This window comes from Dama dama, chromosome 5 (assembly GCF_033118175.1).
Source record: "Dama dama isolate Ldn47 chromosome 5, ASM3311817v1, whole genome shotgun sequence".
In the NCBI taxonomy this organism is placed as follows: Eukaryota; Metazoa; Chordata; class Mammalia; order Artiodactyla; family Cervidae; genus Dama; species Dama dama.
In genome coordinates this window covers 107,251,094-107,267,803 of record NC_083685.1, presented here as the reverse complement: position 1 = coordinate 107,267,803, position 16,710 = coordinate 107,251,094, and positions in this window count along the sequence as shown.

The window sequence follows — 16,710 nt, the reverse complement described above, 5'->3', positions numbered from 1 at the left end:
CAGGGACGGGGAGCCTGGTGGGCTGCCGTCTATGGGGTCGCACAGAGTCAGACACGACTAAAGAGACTTAGCAGCAGCAGCAACAGCAGTCCATTTTATATATGTGTATATATATATATATAAAGAACATCTGTATTCATTCATCTATTGATGGGCACCTAGATGGTTTCCACATCTTGGTTACTGTAAATAATGCTGTGATAAACATAAGGTACATATATCCTTTTGAATTAGCATTTTCATATTTTTGGATAAGTACCCAGAAGCAGATCAGTATCCCTTGCTGGATCATATGGTAGTTCTATTCTTAATTTTTTGAGGAATCTCCATACTGTTCTCCACAGTGGTTGTGACAATTTACATTCCCACCAACAGTGTGTGGGTTCAATGTATGGATTTGCAAAATATTTATTTATTTATTTGGCAGAGCCAGGTCTTAGTTGCAGCACATGGGATCTTTGATCTTTGTTTCACCATGCAGGTTCTTTAGTTGCAGCATACAGGGTCTTTTAGCTGCAGCTTTTGAACTCTTAGTTGTGGCATGTGGGGTCTAACTCCCTGACCAAAGATTGAACGTGGGCCCCCTGCATTGGGAACATGGAGTTTTAGCCACTGGACCACTGGGAAGTCCCTGTATGGGTTTTTTTTTTTTTTTTAAATCAACACGAGATCACATCATACATAGCACTGGGTAATTTCTCTTTACCAGTTAATCATCTCTGCTTTTCCAAAATGGAAATTTTTCATCTCATCTAACACCTAAACCATAATCAAATTTTCCCAATTATCCCAAAAATGTCCTCTATAACTGATATGTCTACATCCTACTTAACCTATGGCCATACATTGTGTCTGGTCACAATCCCCTTTCTCATGACCCTAACTTATTGAAGGCACTAGCCCATATGTCCTTCCTTCTGGATTTGTCTGGTTGCTCCTTCATGATATTGTTTAGTTTGTTTCTCTGTCATCTGAATTTCTTATAAACTGAAAAGTTAGATCTAAAGTTTTAATGACTTTAAGGTAAATGACTTTGAATAAGTATACAGTAAATGATGCATATTTCATTTTGCATCTCATTATAAAATACAATATCTAGTGACACCAATTGTGACAGCAGTATTAGACACTGACCCAGGGTGAAGAAATCCTTTATCTTAAATTAGATTTCCCCAATGTAGCTAGAAAGTAAGCTGTGTGTTGTGATTTTGGAACTGCACAATGTCCACTTCCCATCTGCTCCTTCTCCTGATGGTTTTAAACCAATTCATAATTTTTGACAGAATCAGTAATTTCATAGAGTTTGAAAAATGATGATGCTGAAATTCTAGATTATTCAGGAAGGTTTTTCTTTATCAACTGAATCTGTTTGATTATCCTAAAATACTGTTCCTACTGGAAAGGCCATAAGGGTGGTGTCATCTGCATATCTGAGGTTATTGATATTTCTCCCAGCAATCTTGATTCCAGCTTGTGCTTCTTCCAGCCCAGCATTTCTCATGATGTACTCTGCATATAAGTTAAATAAACAGGGTGACAAGAGGAACTAAAAAGCCTCTTGATGAAAGTGAAAGAGGAGAGTGAAAAAGTTGGCTTAAAGCTCAACATTCAGAAAACTAAGATCATGGCATCTGGTCCCATCACTTCATGGCAAATAGATGGGGAAACAGTGGAAACGGTGACAGACTTTATTTACCTGGGCTCCAAAATCACTGCAGATGGTGACTGCAGCCATGAAATTAAAAGACACTCACTCCTTGGAAGGAAAGTTATGACCAACCTAGATAGCATATTAAAAAGCAGAGACATTACTTTGCCAGCAAAGGTCCATCTAGTCAAGGCTATGGTTTTTCCAGTGGTCATGTATGGATGTGAGAGTTGGACTGTGAAGAAAGCTGAGCACCGAAAAATTGATGCTTTTGAACTGTGGTGTTGGAGAAGACTCTTGAGAGTCCCTTGGACTGCAAGGAGATCCAACCAGTCCATCCTAAAGGAGATCAGTCCTGGGTGTTCATTGGAAGGACTGATGTTGAAGCTGAAACTCCAGTACTTTGGCCATCTCATGCAAAGAGTTGACTCATTGGAAAAGACCCTGATGCTGGGAGGGATTGGGGGCAGGAGGAGAAGGGGACAACAGAGGATGAGATGGCTGGATGGCATCACCGACTCGATGGATATGAGTTTGCGTGGACTCCGGGAGTTGGTGATGGACAGGGAGGCCTGGCGTGCTGCAGTTCATGGGGTAGCAGAGTCGGACACGACTGAGCGACTGAAATGAACTGAACTGAACTGAACTGGAAAGCCATGACCAGTGCTCATTTATTTTCCTTTAATTACCAATTTTCAAAGTACATTTTTAGTTACATGGTCATTTAAAATGATGACAAATAATTATGTTCTTAAACCCACTCTAAATCATCTTTCACTCCCACCTATCCACAAAACATCCCTTACGTTCACAGATGACCTCCAGGTCGCTCCATCCAGAATTCAAGTCTAGTTCTCCTCTGATTGGCCCACCAGCACCAGTTGAGACAGTGGACCACTCCCACCTTGAAACATTTTCTTCATTTTACTTTCAAGCCATCACTCTCCCTAATTATCCTCCTACTGCCCTAGCCATTCCTTCTCAGACTCCTTTGCTAACTCCCCTTATTTTCCTGACCTCTTAGGATTGATCTCCTCTATCTACACTCATTCTTTTTCAACTTTGAACCAAAAGGTATGTTTTCATTGTTAATTCATATATTTGATTTTCAAAGTAATGTATGTATGTTCATCATATACAATTAAAAGTTTAAAAAAAAACAGATTAATTAAGGCATCTGTTACTTATAACCTAAAAATCCAGAGGCAATCATTGTTAACAGATGTATTTTTCAGATTATTCGGTTCTCTGTCTAGAAGTTGTGACAGGCCATTAAAAAGTATTTATAGAAATTCCCTGGCAGTCCAGTGGTTAGGGGGCTTCCCAGGTGGCTCAATGATACAGAATCCACCTGCCAAGCAGAAGACTAGTTCGATCTCTGGGTTGGGAAGAGCCCCTGGAGAAGGCAATGGCAACCCACTCCAGTATTCTCGCCTGGGAAATCCCATGAACAGAGGAGCCTGGCTGGCTATAGTCCATGGGGTCACAAAAGAGCTGGACATGACTTGGCGACTAAACAACAACCAATGGTTAGGACTCTGTGCTTTCACTGCCAAGGGTGATGGTTTGGGTTCCATCTCTGGTTGGGGAACTAAGAACCTGAAAGCCACAAGGATTGGCCAAAAATATATGTATCTTAGTCGATCAATCGTGTCCCACTCTTAGGGACTCCATGAACTGTAGCTCACCAGGCTCCTCTGTCCATGGAATTCTCCAGACAAAAATACTGGAGTGGGTAGCCATTAAAAACAATTTATAACTATTTACATTTCACTTGGATATATTTTCCTCCATCTTGTAGTGTGTGTGTTGTGTGATACACAATTTTTAGAAAAACAAAATTTTGCACATATGTATTTTTAATTGTGGTAAAATATACATAACAAAGATAACCATTTTAATCATTTAAAAATGTACAAATTAGTGACATTGAGTACATTCACATTGTTGTGTAGCCTAAAATATATTTTTAAATCTCTTAAAAATTTTTCATAGTTCAATAACTATAAAATTCACCTATTTGAAGTGTACAATTCAAAGGTTTTAGTTTATTCACAGAGTTCTGCAGTCAGCACCAGTCAAGTTTAGAACGTTTGCTAGAATTCCCTGGCAGTCCAGTGGTTAAGTCTCTGTGCTTCCAATGCAAGGGGTGTGGCTTTGATTCCTGGTAGGGGAACTAAGATCCATCTTGCTGAGGGGCATGGAAAAAAAAAACAGAACATTTTCATCTTTCTGAAAGAAACCTGATACCCATTAGCCATCACATTAACCACTGGACCAACAGGGAAGTCCCTGTATATATATTTTTAATTTTGTTTGGTTGGTTGTTGGTTTTGGCTGCCCCGTGTGCAAGATCTTAGTTCCCCAACCAGGGCCAGAACCCATGCCTCAGCAGTGAAAGCTCAAGTCAAGTCCAGTCTAACCACTGGACTGCCAGGAATTTCCCCATTTCTATATCTTTTCTTAACAATGTCTCATGAGATATTTTGCCCATTTTAAAATTGGTTATTTTTTATTATTGAATTGTAAGAACTCTTCATATATTCTAGATGTGTCTCATCAAATATATGATTTGCAAAAATTTTCTTGCATTCTGTGGACTGTTTCACTTCCCCGATATCATCCTTTGAGATGACATCTAACTGTCATTGATTATATCCAATTTGGTATATATCCAATTTATTTGGTATTATATCCAATTTATCTGGTATGCTTTGTTACTTGCATTTTTGATAAAAATATGTAAAAAAATTAGTCTAAGACATGGTCATGATGATTAATGCCTCTTTCTCTTCTAAGAGAATTATAGTTTTAGCTCTTATATTTAGGTTTGTCACCCATTTTGAATTAAGTTTTGTACATATTGTGAGGCAGGGGTCCAACTTCATTCTTTTGCATGTGGATATCCAGTTTTTCGAGCACAATCTGTTGACACTAGTATTCTTCTCTGCCCCCCTTCCCAAGTTGAGTTATCTTAGGTCTCTTGTTTAAAATAAATTGACTGTAAATATTAGGATTTATTTCTGGACTCTTAATTCTATTACACTGATCTATTGTCTAACCATATGCTGGTACCACATTGTCTTAATTCCTATAGTTTATAGAAGTTTTGAAATTGGGAGATGTGAATCCTCAGACTTTGTTCTTCTTTTTTGAGATTATTTTTGCTGTTCTGGGAACCTTGAATTTTCACTTGAATTTTCACCTCAGCTTTTCAATTGCTACAAAAAGAGCCAGGTGGGATTTTGATAGAATTTGCACTGAATCTGTAGATCAACTTGGACAGTATTTTCATTTTTAAAATGTTGTGTCTTCCAGCACAAGAACCTGGGATGTCTTCTTTAATTTCTTTCAATAATATCTCTATTTTTCAGCATACAAGCCTTATAATTAATTACTTTGCTATATTTGTTCCTGATAATTTTATTCTTTTTGATGCTATTGTAAATAAAATTTTCTTAACTTCATTTTTGGTTGTTCATTGCTAGTGTGTGGAAATACAATTGATTTTCATGTATTGCTCTGGGTTCTGCCACAATTGTTGAACTTTAAAAAAAATGTTTTTAATTTATTTAATTATTTATTTTTGGCAGTACTGGGTCTTCATTGCTACATGGGCTTTCTCTAATTGTGACAAGCGAGGGTTACTCTCTAGTTACAATATGTGGGCTCCTCACTGAGTTGGCTTCTCTTTTTCGGAGCACAGGCTCTAGGGCATGTGGGCTTCAGTTAGTTGTGGCATGTAGTATTTCAGATTAATTCTAAATTAATTTCAATAGTGTGTAAAAACTTTACTTCAGTATATCTTAATTCCCTCTCCTATCCTTTGTGCTATTGTTATCATACAATAGCTATCATACAATGTTATCATACAATAACATTACATCTTCAAGAGTTTCATGCTCTACCAACTGAGCTAGCTGGGAGCTCCAAATTACATCTTTAGATATAAGTAAAGTAAATTCCCTACATATGAACAAGTTCTGTTAAGAGAAAGCATTCATAAATTCAATTTGCCCATAAGTCCAGCAAAGTTAGCTTAGGTGCCCAAATAACAAAATTGGCTATATCAGCTCAGTTCAGTCACTCAGTCATGTCTGACTCTTTGCTACCCCATGGACTGCAGCATGCCAGGCTTGCCTGTCCACCACCAGCTCCCGGAGTCTACTCAAACTCATGTCCATTGAGTTGGTGATGCCATCCAACCATCTCATCCTCTGTCGTCCCCTTCTCCTCCTGCCTTCAATCTTTCCCAGCATCAGGGTCTTTTCCAAAGAGTCGGTTCTTCGAATCAGGTGGCCAAAGTATTGGAGTTTCAGCTTTAGCATCAGTTCTTCCAGTGAATATTCAGGACTGATTTCCTTTAAGATTGACTGGTTGGATTGTAATAGGTTTATAATACTTTTCACACAAATAATACATTAAAAACAAACACAAAAAATAAAGAAAACATTTTTAATCTTATAGTACAGTACCTTGAAAAGCACAGTGGTTCAGTACAATAGCTGGCATACAGGGGCTGGCATTGAACAGGCAAGCAGAGTTACTTACTGGAGGAAGGAGAGGATGAGGGAGATGATAGAGCTGAAAGATCATCAGCAACAGGATTCAGAGGACAAGCTGCAATTTTACTCATCGCTGATGATGATGGAACACATATTCGAATACTTGAAAGTTAAAAGTTAGTATGTAGGGGATTTACCGTATTACAAACCTCATTAACACAATTTTATAATTGTTGCTCTATGTAATGGTCTCAGATTGGATAGAAGAGGAAAAGAGGGGGTACACCATGAAGCATGTAGAACTTCCCCAACCAAGGACTGAACTCATGCCCCTACATTGAAGTATAGAGTTTTAACCACTGGGCCCCCAGGGAGATCCATCCTTATATTGTCTTTTATATTTACTTATGCATTTACATTTGCTAATGCTATGTATTTCTTCATGTATATTTGAATTACTGTCTAATGTCCTATCATTTCTACCTGAAGGGCTCTCTTTCGCATTTCTTTTTTTTTTTTTTATTTATTTATTTTTGGCTGCCCTAAGTCTTCATTGTAGCGAGCTGGGGCTACTCTCTAGTTGTGGTACACAGGCTTCTCATTGCTGTGGCTTCTCTTGTTGCAGAGCACAGGTCTAGGGTGCACTGGCTTCAGTAGTTACTGCATGTGGCTCAGTAGTTGCAGCTCCCGGGCTCTAGAGCACAGGTTCAATAGCTGTGGCACACAGGCTTCACTGTTCCACATCATGTAGGCTCTTCGGAGCCTACACTGAGCCGCCAGGGAAGCCATCTTTAGCATTTCTTGTAGGGTGATTCTGCTAGTGGTGAATTTTCTTAGTCTTTGTTTATCTGGGAATGTCTTAATTTCTCTGATAATTTTCAAAGGATTTATTTGCCATAAATAGATCCTGGCTGACAGCTCTTTTCTTTCGGCACTTTCAATTTGTCCTCACACTGCCTTCTGGCCTCCATAGTTTACAGTAAGAAATCAGCTGTTAATTTTATCGAGGATTCCCTTGTCTATGATCAGTCACTTTCCTCTTCCTGTTTTGAAGTTTCTCTTTGTCTTTTGACAATTTGGCTCTGATGTGTCTAGATGTGATATATTCTTCCTTTCATCATCTCATCCAGTCTCAGGGTGTTAAATGTCAACTATTTACTGATAACTCCCAAATATATATTTCAAGCCCAGACTTCTTCTGGACCCCAGACTCATATTAAAATGCTGACTGTTGTCCTCACTTCAGTGTGTAACAGTCACCTCAAATTAATATGTTAAATTGAAATCCTAATTCCACCTTCAAAAAAAGAAATCTGCTCTAAATATGGTCAAACCTTATCTCAGTTAATGGCAACTCCATTATTCCAGCTATTCAAGGCAGAAACCTTGGAGTCATCTTTAATTCTTCTCATTCTCTCATCCTCATTCATTAATGTTGTTGTCTCTACTTTTAAAATAAAACCAGAACCCTATCATTTTTTACCACTTCCACCACTACCATCTTGGTTCAGTTCAGTTCAGTTCAGTCGCTCAGTCGTGTCTGACTCTTTGCAACCCATGAATCGCAGCACGCCAGGCCTCCCTGTCCAACACAAACTCCCGGAGTTTACTCAAACTCATGCCCATCGAGTCGGTGATGCCATCCAGTCATCTCATCCTCTGTCGTCCCCTTCTCCTCCTGCCCTCAATCCCTCCCAGCATCAGGGTCTTTTCCAATGAGTCAGTTCTTTGAATCAGGTGGCCAAAGTATTGGAGTTTCAGCTTCAACATCAGTCCTTCCAATGAATATTCAGGACTGATTTCCTGTAGGATGGACTGGTTGGATCTCCTTGCAGTCCAAGGGACTCTCAAGAGCCTTCTCCAACACCACAGTTCAAAAGCATCAATTTTTCGGCGCTCAGCTTTCTTCACAGTCCAACGCTCACATCCATACATGACCACTGGAAAAATCATAGCCTTGACCAGACGGACCTTTATTGGCAAAGTAATGTCTCTGCTTTTTAATATGCTATTTAGGTTGGTCATGACTTTCCTTCCAAGGAGTAATCGTCCTTTAATTTCATGGCTGCAGTCACCATCTGCAGTGATTTTGGAGCCCAAAAACATAAAGTCTGACACTGTTTCCACTGTCTCCCCATCTATTTGCCATGAGGTGATGGGACCAGATGCCATGATCTTAGTTTTCTGAATGTTGAGCTTTAAGCCAACTTTTTCACTCTCCTCTTTCACTTTCATCAAGAGGCTCTTTAGTTCCTCTTCACTTTTTGCCATAAGGGTAGTATCATCTGCATATCTGAGCTTATTTATATTTCTCCCAGCAATCTTGATTCCAGCTTGTGCTTCCTCCAGACCAGCGTTTCTCATGATGTACTCTGCATATAAGTTAAATAAGCAGGGTGAAAATACACAGCCTTGACGTACTCCTTTTCCTATTTGGAACCAGTCTGTTGTTCCATGTCCAGTTCTAACTGTTGCTTCCTGACCTGCATACAGGTTTCTCAAGAGGCAGGTCAGGTGGTCTGGTATTCCCATCTCCTTCAGAATTTTCCACAGTTTATTGTGATTCACACAGTTGAAGGCTTTGGCGTAGTCAATAAAGCAGAACTAGATGTTTTTCTGGAACTCTCTTGCTTTTTTGATGATCCAGTGGATATTGGCAATTTGATCTCTGGTTCCTCTGCCTTTTCTAAAACCAGCTTGAACATCTGAAAGTTCTTGGTTTACATATTGCTGAAGCCTGGCTTGGAGAATATTGAGCATTACTTTACTAGAGTGTGAGATGAGTGCAATTGTGCGGTAGTTTGAGCATTCTTTGGGATTGCCTTTTTTAGGGATTTGAGTGAAAACAGACCTTTTCCAGTCCTGTGGTCACTGCTGAGTGTTCCAAATTTGCTGGCATATTGAGTGCAGCACTTTCACAGCATCATCTTTCAGGATTTGAAATAACTCAACTGGAATTCCATCACCTCCACTAGCTTTGTTCGTAGTGATGCTTTCCAAGGCCCACTTGACTTCACATACCAGGATATCTGGCTCTAGGTGAGTGATCACACCATTGTGATTATCTGGGTCATGAAGATCTTTTTTGTACAGTTCTTCTGTGTATTCTTGCCACCTCTTCTTAATATCTTCTGCTTCTGTTAGGTCCATACCATTTCTGTCCTTTATTGAGCCCATTTTTGCATGAAATGTTCCCTTGGTATCTCTAATTTTCTTGAAGATATCTCTAGTCTTTCCCATTCTGTTGTTTTCCTCTATTTCTTTGCATTGATCGCAGAGGAAGGCTTTCTTATCTCTCCTGGCTATTCTTTGGAACTCTGCATTCAAATGGGAATATCTTTCCTTTTCTCCTTTGCTTTTCACTTCTCTTCATTTCACAGCTATTTGTAAAGCCTCCTCAGACAACCATTTTGCCTTTTTGCATTTCTTTTCCATGGGGATGTTCTTGATCCCTGTCTCCTGTACAATGTCACGAACCTCCGTCCATAGTTCATCAGGCTCTCTGTCTATCATATCTAGTACCTTAACTCTCTTTCTCACTTCCACTGTATAGTCATAAGGGATTTGATTTAGGTCATACCTGAATTGTCTAGTGGTTATCCCTACCTTCTTCAGTTTAAGTCTGAATTTGGCAATAAGGAATTCATGATCTGAGCCACAGTCAGCTCCCGGTCTCCATGTGGGGCCACCTAAGACGGTCAGGTCATGGTGGAGAGGTCTGGCAGAATGTGGTCCACTGGAGAAGGGAACGGCAAACCACTTCAGTATTCTTGCCTTGAGAACCCCATGAACAGTATGAGAAGGCAAAATGATAGGATACTGAAAGAGGAACTTCCCAGGTCGGTAGGTGCCCAATATGCTACTGGAGATCAGTGGAGAAATAACTCCAGAAAGAATGAAGGGATGGAGCCAAAACAAAAACAATACCCAGTTGTGGATGGGACTGGTGATAGAAGCAAGGTCCGATGCTGTAAAGAGCAATATTGCATAGGAACCTGGAATGTTAGGTCCATGAATCAAGGCAAATTGGAAGGGGTCAAACAGGAGATGGCAAGAGTGAATGTTGACATTCTAGGAATCAGCGAACTAAAATGGACTGGAAGGGGTGAATTTAACTCAGATGACCATTATATCTACCACTGTGGGCAGGAATCCCTTAGAAGAAATGGAGTAGCCATCATGGTCAACAAAAGAGTCCGAAATGCAGTACTTGGATGCAATCTCAAAAATGACAGACTGATCTCTGTTCTTTCCCAAGGCAAACCATTCAATATCACGGTAATCCAAGCCTATGCCCCAACCAGTAATGCTGAAGAAGCCAAAGTTGAACGGTACTATGAAGACCTACAAGACCTTTTAGAACTAACACCCAAAAAAGATGTCCTTTTCATTATAGGGGACTGGAATGCAAAAGTAGGAAGTCAAGAAACACCTGGAGTAACAGGCAAATTTGGCCTTGGAGTATGGAATGAAGCAGGGCAAAGGCTAATAGAGTTTTGCCAAGAGAACGCACTTGTCATAGCAAACACCCTCTTCCAACAACACAAGAGAAGACTCTACACATGGACATCACCAGATGGTCAACACCGAAATCAGATTGATTCTATTCTTTGCAGCCAACGATGGAGAAGCTCTATACAGTCAGCAAAAACAAGACCAGGAGCTGACTGTGGCTCAGATCATCTTGGTTCAAACTACATCATTTTTCATCTAGATTATGACAGTAACCTCCAGCTGGGGTCCCTGCCTGTCCTTGTCAGTATTATTTTCTCTGAATTACCCTTTCAAAACGTATGTCAGACTATGTCACTCCTCTACTCAAAACCCTCTAATGAGTCACCATTTCACTCAGAGTAAAAGTCAAAATTCTTATAAAGCTAATATTTACAGAGCTTCCTCTTCTACCCCCACCTCCACCATCATTATCTCTCTAACTGCATCTCCAATGATACTCCCTCTTGATCCCTCCTCTCTGTTCAAATTGGTCTATTTTTATTCCTGGGATGTATTAATAATGGCCTTTCCACCTTCTGTTCTTTCTGCATGGAATATGTCCTCCCCATATATGCTCATACCTTACTGTCCCGCTTTCAATATTTTGTTCAATTGTTACCTTCTCAGAAACTTTCTATTGTAGATAAATTGTCCTTTCTTTGTGGTAACTTTTAATACCTTCTCTTTGTAGAGTGGTCTGTTGTTTGACTAACATGGGAATCGTGGATTTTTCTCATTTTATAAAATCCTATTTGGGTTTTCTTGAGATTACGAAACCAGAAGATTCATGTTTTTCATCAGTGTGTAAACTTCTCAGCTACTGTCTTTTCAAATAGTGATTCTTTCCCATTCTCTCTATTCTCTCCTTCTAATATTCTAACTACGTGGATGTCAGCTCTCATTTTGCCCTCCATGTCCCTTAACCTCCTTTTCATATTTTTGATCTTTTACTTCTTTGTACTTCAATCTGGATAATTTTCTCAGACCCATTTTCCAGTTTGCTCACTTTTCCTTCAAGCTGTCATCAATCTTTTGTTTAAGCTATCCATCAGGTTATTTTCTTAATTTCAATTACTATATTTTTCACTTTTTATTTCATTTTCTTTTTTTAATTGTTCATTTCTTATTTATTTTGCTTTTTATTGGAGTGTAGTTGATTTACAATGTTGTGTTAATTTCTGGTGTACCACACAGTGATTCAATTGGTTGTTGTTGTTTAGTCTCTAAATCATGTCCTATGCTTTTGTGATTCCATGGACTGTAGCCCACCAGGCTCCTCTTTTCATGGGATTTCCCAGGTAAGAATTTTGGAGGGGTTGCCATTCCTTCTCCAGGGAATCTTCCCAACCCTGGGACCAAACCCAAGTCTCCTGCATTGGCAGGCAGATTCTTTTTACCACAGAGCCACAAGGGAAGCCCACCCAAACTCTTAATTTACCCCCCACCACCATTTATTTCTTTTTCAAATCTGCAAGTTCTTTTTCATACCATCTTGATTTTTTTCTTGTGTCCTTGATCATTGTAAACATACTTAGTTTTAAATAACAGCAAACACATTTGTGACACTATGTGCCAAGTACTGTTCTAGGTACTTTATAAACATTAATTCATTTGATCCTCATAGCAATCCTATATAAGGAAATGGAGGCACAGAGAATTTAATCAACTTACCTAAGAAAACCTGGATAATAAGTAGAATGCCTGGACTAGAATGCCCGGTAGTCTGGCTTTAAAGCTTATGCTCTTAATCACTGCACTTTACTGCCTTTTATAGTTGAGTTGTCATCTGAATATTGCATTATCTGAAATTCTTGCTGTTTTTTAATGTTTGCTGATCCTTGCTCATTGTGGATTGTTTCTTTATGGAGATTACTTTTCAGTTATTGTGAGAATCTTGCACAGGTTCAAAAGAGTTTCATACCAGGGACACCCCCAGCCTAGAATAACTTTGATATCAATTCCTTAGTTTGAGCATTCCTGAACCCAGGGTATATATCTGAATCCAAAAACCAACATAAAGTATAGTCTTGTAGTTATAAATACTCAGGAAAGTTTTAGTTTTTAAAAAAATATATTATTTATTTATTCTTCAGTGCCAAGTCTTGGTTGCAGTATGTGGGATCTATTTCCCTGACCAGGGGTCAAACCCTGCACTGGGAGAACAGAGCCTCAGCCACTGGACCACCAGGGAAGTCCCTAGTTTTAGTTTTTTGTTTTTCCTTACTGAGAGTCAGGAATAGGCAGACAAGCTTCTTTGTCACCTCTGTGTGGATGGTAGTCCACATTTAAGTCCACCCTTCAAAGGGTGTAGCCTTCTGAGGATCTTAGGTTTATTTGGAAATTTCAATTCTAACTCCTCTTACATAGACTCCAAATCCTTTTCTCCCCATGGGGAATTAAAACTCAAGTCAGTTAATTTCTATAACTGATACCCCTTTCTCTATTCCACCACATTTCCAGACATGGCAGCTTCAGTTTAGTATACGTGTTTATAGCTTTAATTTTGTTTTCTCTTTCTTTAGGGTCTTTAAGGGTGCTCCTTAATTTCTGTGAGTTCAGCTATGCATTTAAAAGCTAGCATTTATCACCATGAATCATCTCTCCCCTAACCACTCCCCCACCAAAAAAAAAAACCCTCCTTTTATATTCATTACTATTGTTGTCACAGAATATATCATCACCAGCTGGGTCATTTGACAAAGGAGGTATTTTTTTCAGGCTGTGGGAAATAGCAATTTGGATATAATATAGAATATACTTTCTTTTAACCCTCAAAAACAAGGTTATGGGACTTCCCTGGTGGTCCAGTGGTTAAGAATCTGCCTGCCAATGCAGGGGACACAGGTTCGATCCCTGGTCCAGGAAGATTCCACATGCCTCACAGTAACTAAGCCTGTGCACCATAACTACTAAGCTCTCACTCTAGAGCCCGTGCTCTGCAACAAGCAAATGGCTCTGTAACCACAATGAAAAGCCCAAGCACCGCAACAAGAGAGTACCCCAGCTCGCTGCAACTAGAGAAAACCTTCGTGCAGCAATGAAGACCCGGAAGAGCCGAAAATAAATAAATAAAGATTTTAAAAAAAACAAGTCTATGCAATATACGTGTTATATTTTATGTAGTGTTTTTAGATGTCATAGCAAGAGAACTTTCAGCATACTTAATCTGGACATATTGCTAGAATTGGAGTGTGGTAGTCATATTTCTGCTGTCCCAAGACCATGACTGATTCGTCTAAGTTTGGCTACATCAGCTCTCCTGGGTTTCTACACATGTTGTTCACTCTGACTGGAGGATCTTCATCCATTCTCACTCTCTCCCTTGACATATCTAGGTAGCCTATTTTATCCTCAAAGCTCAGCCCAAGGCTTCCCCCCTGGCTGGGTGGTAAAGTATCCACCTGTCAATGCAGGAGACACCGGCTCAATCCCTGATCTGAGAAGATCCCACGAGCAATTAGAGTCACCCCCACTTTCCCCAACTAGAGAAAAGTCCATGGAGCAACAAAGACCCAGCACAACTAGAACTAATTAAATAAAATGATATATACGTTTAAAGAAAAGCTCAGCCAGAATTCTTTTTTTTTTTTTTTTTTCAGAAAGGTCTTCCTTGGTTCTCTCCAAATGGAGTCAGTCCCTCCCTTCGTTGTATCTTGCAAGTAGTTTTCTTGTGATGCTCATTAAGATACTAGTATTTAGTATTTATTTGCCTATTTATTTTCTTGCTAATTCTGAGATTACTACTAATCATTGGCAGGACTGATGCTGAAGCTGAAGCACCAATACATTTTGGCTGCCTGATGCAAAGCTCCGATTCATTGGAAAAGACCTTGATGCTAGGAAAGATTGAAAGGAAAAGGAGACAGAAGCAGCAGAGGATTAGATGGTTAGATAGCATCACAGACTCAATGGACATGAATCTGAGCAAACCCTGTGAGATAGTGGAGGACAGAAGAGCCTAGCATGCTACACTCCATGGGGTCGCTAAGAGTCAGACACAACTTAATGTGGAAACTGGTTCTACTCATCTGTGCATTTCGGCACAGCGCACCGCTTGAAGCTGTTAAGTGTTTTAAAATGTTTGTTGAGCTGAATTCCTAAAGGAAAAGTGAAACTGGATTCGAAGGAAAAGAAAGATGATCTGAGATCAGACTCTGGGTGGAAGAGGTAGGTTTTGAAGAGTCAAAAATGTCTTTAGAAAGAGGGACCTGAAAACAAAAAGAAAGAGGGACCTGAAAACAAAAAGAAAGAGGGACTTGCTGGTATTATTATGCACAAGTTTGCCCTCTGTCGCTGTCATCAAAAGCTTTTTTCCCCATACAAATGAACTTATTTACAAAACAGAAAGAGACCCACAGACATAGAAAACAAACTTAGGGCTACCAAAGGGGAAAGCTGGGGAGGGAGGAGGGATAAATTAGGAGTTCAGGATTAACATATACACACCAGCAAGGACCTACTGTATAGCACATTAGGTGCTATACAATACAAAATATTGTATAGCCAATTTTTGTAGTAAGGGAAAGAATCTGAAAAAGAAATATATATATATATATATAGATATATATATATAGATATATATAACTGGATCATTGTGCTGTACATCTGAAATTAACACAGCATTGTAAATCAACTATATTTCAATTAAAATTTTTTTCTAATAAACCACTTTGTAGCCATTAAAAAAAAAGCTTTTTTGCCTACTATGGAATCCTCTCACCTCTCAGAGTTCCCAAAGAAGTTTTTGGGCTTCCTCCAAGTCAGCTGGTACAATCCCGAGATATCAGGTCCAAATTTGAGGTTTCCTAACTACCTTCCACTTCCTATAGCTTCTCCTAGCTTACTAGTACTTTTTACTTCAATAATTAAATGAGCACCTCTACATGTACTACCTCACTCATAAAAATTCTTTCATAGATGATGACAGAGCCTTAGAGAGGTTAAGAGCCTTGCCCCAAACCACAAGGCAGTAAGTGGCAGTGCTAGGACTACTGTTTATTTAACTCCAAAACTCATGTCTAAGCATAGTAATGAAATATCTGATTTCTAGCAGGACACAGGATAGACTTCAGCGTGTTGAAGTTAAGCTATGAGTAAAGCTATGTAATAAATCTGGATATAGGGGGAAAAAATACATGCAAAGTTAGGGATTTCCTCATGAAACTGTAACTTGTCCTAGAGTAGTAACAGAAAGGGAATATTCACCAAATACCAACCTATGCCTGGCATTTATCTTATATTTCTAAAAGATGAATAGTATTAACCCTATTTTATAGATTCTCCAGTTTCAGGGAGGTTCAAGAACTAATGATTAAGCGCTTTGGACCCAGACCTACCTGGACCCACACACTGACTTTACCTCTTACCAAATATGCCAAACTGGAAAAAATGATGCTCTGTAACATCAGGGTAATCTGTAAAATGGGGATAATAATATCCACTTAAAGGGATGTTGTAAATATTAAATCATATAACGGGTAAATGCACTTAACCCAATGCTTGCCATATGGTGAGGCCTCAATAAACAGTAGCTTATTACACTAAAGCCAAAAAAAGATTTGGTAATCTGCTTAGAGAGAGACTTATCTAGTTATATGCTATAGCCATGATGGGAACTCAAGTCTGATTTCAAAACTCCATATTCTTTCCATTGTATGATTCTGGCAGGATATTTTAAATCTCAAATCTCAATCTTAAAATATTTTTTCTAAGAGTCCAGAGTTCTGACTTTCTGGATTGGCATAACTGTTAATACATACAATCAAATTGCCAACATCCACTGGATCATTGAAAAAGCAAGAGAGTTCCAGAAAAACATCTATTTCTGCTATATTAACTATGCCAAAGCCTTTGACTGTGTGGACCACAACAAACTGTGGAAAATTCTGAAAGAGATGAGAATACCAGACCACCTGACCTGCCTCTTGAGAAACCTGTATGCAGGTCAGGAAGCAACAGTTAGAACTGAACATGGAACAACAGACTGGTTCCAAATAGGAAAAGGAGTACATCAAGGCTGTATATTGTCATCCTGCTTATTTAACTTATATGCAGAGTACATCA